The 5,520-nt window shown below is 44.2% G+C and overlaps 1 protein-coding gene across 6 annotated transcripts in view; it reads left to right on the forward strand.

The window, feature by feature from the left end:
- Nme7 (NME/NM23 family member 7) overlaps positions 1–5,520 on the forward strand; it is a 129,777-nt gene that overhangs the window by 123,972 nt on the left and 285 nt on the right. The window lies entirely within an intron of this gene.

Raw genomic sequence — 5,520 nt, forward strand, 5'->3', positions numbered from 1 at the left:
CTAAGCCTCCTGGGACTGTCACCCCTTCCTCACAACTGTCCACATGTGAGTATTCTAGGGGTATCAGAAGCCATGACTGAGGGAAGAAATCAGGGAAGAGAGTCCAGCACAGAAAGAGCCTGAGCCCCCCACCTGTCAGCCTGCTGGAGTGGCTACCAGCACACCCCTGCTCAGGCCCAGAAATCTACTCTGCCAGCTCCTACCCTGTTACTCCACCTCCCCATCAACTTCGAAGTTCTGTTTGACTCCCATTGCTTATTTTATTTTGCTTTTAAAAAACAAAACAAAACAAACAAACAAACAAACAAAAAAAAACAGGGTTTCTTTGTGCAGCCTTGGCTGTCCTGAAACTTGCTCTGTAGACAAGGCTGGCATCAAAATCAGAGATCTGCCTGACTCTGCTTCTCGAGTGCTAGGATTAAAGGTGTGTACTACCATGCCAGCCTAATTATTTCATTTCTTATTTTCTCTCTCTTTCTTTCTTTCTCTCTCTCTCTCTCTCTCTCTCTCTCTCTCTCTCTCTCTCTCTCTCTCTCTCTTTCTTTCTCTATTTATTTTTGTTCTGAAACAAAGTCTCACTGTGTATTCTGGCTGTCTTAAAACTCTGAGTAGACCAGAGTAACTTGGAACTCACAGAGATCTGCCTAGCTCAGCCTCCAGGGTGCTGGAATTAAAGGCATGCACGACTGTGCCCTGCTCACTACTTAATTTAGAAGCAGCTCCTTCAATCACATTGTGCACTTAGTCCCTAGGGCAGCCAGTGCTGAAGTAATACACCCACCCCCTTGGTGTGATACAAAACTAGAGCAAAATGAAAGTGTGGCCCTGTGTTCCCCATCCATTAAGAAATTCTAATCAGTAACAGAGCTTTAAGCCATGCGACCCTGTGTGACAACCCATGACGCCATGACTTGAGGGGGCACAAGAAGTCAGAGTTGGTTCCCTACTGAAAATATGAATGCATTTAAAACCCAGAATCATATTATTGGGAAGGGAGCAAAAGTATGCCTCTATCAAATCTTATCTGAAAACCTATCTGTGCACAAGCACATATTCTATTCTGGTGCTAGAACTCTACAGCAGTGGACTAGATAAATCCCCTAAATATTTGAGATAAATACCTAACTATTGAATACTCTCTTTTTTTATAAAGAGAGGAAAAAAAAATGACTGCATGTCTTCCTGCCACTCAAGCCAAAATTAAGAAGTATTTGAAAATAAACTCCTACATTCATTTTCAGTGTAAAAGCCTAAGTATTTACAAAGGGAGGCCATAGCACAAAGTAGGATTGGTTTACTGAATGCCAAATCCCTGTGCTGTGAGTTCCATCGGGGCAGTGAGCAGTAGCCGGCAGCAGGATTGCTCAGCTCCACGAGTCAATGCACAGACCCACAGGGAGCTCGTCCTGAGCCTGTTTGAACGAATTACAGAACATTTACCTATACTTAAACTCCACTGTTAACAAACACAGCATGGTTTTTTGATTCTGGTTATAATCATCAATAAATGCAGAGACTGCCCCACAGAAACCATACCTTAAGGGAAAAGACTGGGCTCAAAGGCCCAGTCCTGACCACTCAGCCAGTTCCCGGCTACTTGTAGGGGAAGGTCACCTGACCTGAGAGCCAGGGTCTCCCTGGTAAGGAAGTGGCAGGACCAGTTTGTCATGGAGGTGGAATTAATTGATGAAATGACTGGACAGTACTGTGTTAAAGGCAGTGAAGATGTAGGCTCTTTAAGTCTAACATTGAGAGAGACAACCCAGCCTTCAGACTACTCGTCTAAGTAAGTTGTGTATCATCGTCCGCTGGCTTAGCAGCCACTTGGCAAGCTCAGTTTCGGTGTCAGGTGTAATTTGTCTTTAAAAATGAAGTTAAGGGCATGCACCTTAACCTTCCCACCAAAGCAAAGAGCAAAACCAAAGCACAGCGTTAACCCCTTCATGCCGTGTTTTGTTCCCGCTGACGAGCGCCCCTTTCTGTCGATGCACCATTGTGATTTTATTCTATCACATGGGTTTTCCTCTTTCCAGGCGATGAACTTTGTGAGGATCGAGTTTTCCCCATTTTTAAACTGTTGTGGGTGTCTCGTGCACAGTGTGTCAGTCAAGTGAGTGGTTGGTGAGAGGAAAGAAAGTATGTGTGGATAGAAGCAAACCATTTATGACTTACAATCTCAAGGCAAACACTTCATGAAAATGGGGACCCTATGTGCCTTGAGGGCCCCCTTTCCAAGTAGTCAGCGCTCAGTATAGTAGGAGACCCCAAAGAAATGTGCAAAGAAAAGAAAGGGCCAGCTCCAGGTGACGGGGTTAGGAGTTGTGGACTTTCTTATTGTGGTTTTGTTTTTTTTTTTTTTTCTCCAGTTCATCCCCAACCCCCACCAATGTCTCATCCCAGAGCTGGAGGCTCCCTTGGGAGAAATCCCCAGGCCTGATCCAACTCTGGTCACTTTAGATCCTACTCCTTATCAAAACTAGCTCCTGTGTCCTCTTTCTGCAGGGCTGGTCTGTGCCCCCACTCCACCCTCTACTAATTTAATGACTACACATTCCTATACTAGTTACAGACATCAAAGAGTATTGACAGGTAATATGTTCCAGTCAAGGGAATGGAAGCAATCCGCAACACTTAACCCAAAAGACAGGCCCAATAAAACCCCATTAGGAGCTGTGCCGGAGTGTCAGATTCCCCATGCCGCCTCCTCCGTGGCCCATATTGGAGCCAGCCCTTGGAAACAACAGGCTGCCTGTAGGACTCCTGATCTTATCTATCCACATTTATACTGGGCTCTGCGGTGGAGCAAGCTGTAAATGTGATAGTTGCAACACGCCCTTTAGAATACTAAATTCACTGCTGATTAAATAAAATGGCTGAGTGATCTGGAATCAGCCCCACAGAATGGACTCAGAGAAAAATGAACCAAGATCCTGGGCTTGTGCTGCAGCTGTACTCATCTCTCACTAGGTCGGATGTGATGCTAACGGGAGCTCCCACGTGGTTATTTCTCCTGTTTCCCAGCGTGAAACCCAGGAATAAAGTACCATGTATGCCTAAAGCTAGCCCCTCTTACAGAAGAGAAGGCCAGGTTTCCTCTGTTGAATTTTTCTCTTTACTTATTTGTTTGAGAGCACTCTTGAACTCTCTTTGGAGAATCAGGTCGCCCCATTTGATTCTCAACTGTGGGCAGTATATTCATGTAATGGAAAGTGTTACTAATCCTTTAAGAGCCAGTGTGAGCTACTGCTGGGTTAGAAAGATTCTAATAACTGGGCTTTTGTCTGTGATCGCTGATAACATTTTTAATTAAAGTTGGGCAGTCATTTGGTAATAAGTACAGCTGGAGCAGAGCATGCTATTGTTCTAGAACCGATGGAGTTCAAATTCAGGTTTTCCCAAACAGGTACGTGACCGAAACACTGGTTTCTGTCCCACTTTGGGACGCCATTTTCACTTTCAAGGTGTCTACCATAGTTAACTGCTACTTGAAATATTTGTAGCATTTTCCTTTAAATATATTTTCTACTCTACATGAGTGTTTTAAGGCCATAGATGGAAAACTACTCTTCCTTGTTCTTAGCTGAAGATAATCAATACAATGGAAGTTAAAGATCATTAAATTCTAATTACATAATACCCTTACTAAAAACAAACCTGCCTCCATTTATTATTAACCTGGGATTTGGACAGGCTAACACATCGGGGGCTCTGACGGATGGAAAGAGCCTTCTCCTTATTATTTCAGTGCCGGCCTATCTTTGATTAACACTGCCTTTGAAAACCTCGTTCCCTTCTTTTTGTGTCTGACTGGCTAGATCTAGACAAACAGAACAATCATGCTATTTATAGGAGGTAGGTGGTGGCTCTCTCTGCACACACCCAAGAAGTGGTTAGAATACACAAATGTGGACATGACAAAAAATCTACAATGAGTGTATGGAAGGAAAACCGCCTTGAATAAGCGAGCACTTAATACTAACGTGTTGCTGCAGAGGGCTTCTGCTTTGGAGGCTTGACCCTGTTCTGGCTGAAAGGATGCTTGATAAAGTCGGTATATAATGGGCAGTCAAGTGGATGTTAAGTCAAAGAATGCCAAGGACATTCACAAGGCTCCTAGCTGGTACTGTGCTGAGCATCCCAGGTGGGGAGTGCTGGAGAGGTTGTGGGAAACAAGATTGGGAGAGAAACTGGAAGGAAGGAATAGGTAAATTGCTGTGTGCCTGTGCAGCAGCTCGAGTATTGGGGACACAGGGTCTGTGAAACCAGTAGGTTTGTCTCACCAACACTATGACCCTTGAATAGCTTCAAAACTGTAAATTGTCCTCCAGTTTAAAATTTTTCATGAGATCCCTGACTCCACTCCCCTTCTTATTCAATCATTATGAACATAATTTATTCACAGCCTAAGGAAAGATGAACTGTATCAAGTTCGGGTGGCACACACCCAATCCCAGCACCTACCTATCAAGCCCCAGTACAGCCAAGGTTCCATGGTGAGACCTGATTTCAAAACGAGCTATTTATTTTCAATAAAATAAACCGTCCTCTTTGCTGGAGTGACACCCCTGTTCCCATTAATGTATGGCTGATATTTTGAGAAAAGCACTTTCATACTGAGGATACCATTTATGAACTTTGCCAGTTCCCCGGTAATTAAGGAGAATTCCTAAAACCCGTAAAATTCGACAACCAGGCTGCTCAACAAAGCTCTTTTGTTCCTTCCTGCCACGTGGAGGGACAGTTCCTTTGCTGTTCATCTGTCATCCGTGATTTGCTGCTGCACGGTGAGACAAGGTCTTACTGACTCTGGAGTTCTGGGATCACAGGTGTGGTATGCCATACGGAGAGGAAAAAATGGGGATTTTTACTATGGAACAATAGGTGGGAACTCACTCTATTACTAGTGTTTGTAAACTAGCTCTAGTCTTTCAGAGTCGGCTGGCGTGGACCTGCATTCTCAGTAGCCTGAAGGTAGGAGGGAATGTAGCTGAGCTGTGGTTACCCAGGCCTTCTGCAAGGTTTCCAGGTCCATATGTCACCATCATTCTCATTTGCACATCCCCATGTTGGCAATACCAAATCTTCAAGTCCATTATACCAGAAAGTGTAATTTTTTTATCTTTTCTGACACTAAGGCCATTTATTAAATATGGCCAAGAAAGTACATCCTGAACCAGAGGGAGATGCACACATTTAATTCCCTGAGTCTCAAACCTAAAATTTAATTTAACCAATAGAAACATTTACACACACACACACACACACACACTCAGCGAACACTTTGTTGAGCTATGTATTGACACAGGAGTCAAGATTTCCTGTGTTCACTGAGTGGAACAGCACTGTAGAACACTTCTAAAAACAAGCCACAGCCTTCCTTTCTGCCTCTTGTTAACTCGGTCATCTCTTGGGGACAAGGTGTGTATCCAGGTCCCTTGGGTCCTCCATCCTCTCAGCAGGTGGCAGGTGGGAGAGCCCAGACCTGCCTGTAGCTAATGACAGACTGTGCTTGCCTTTCAG

Source organism: Mus musculus, chromosome 1, assembly GCF_000001635.26.
Source record: "Mus musculus strain C57BL/6J chromosome 1, GRCm38.p6 C57BL/6J".
NCBI lineage: Eukaryota > Metazoa > Chordata > Mammalia > Rodentia > Muridae > Mus > Mus musculus.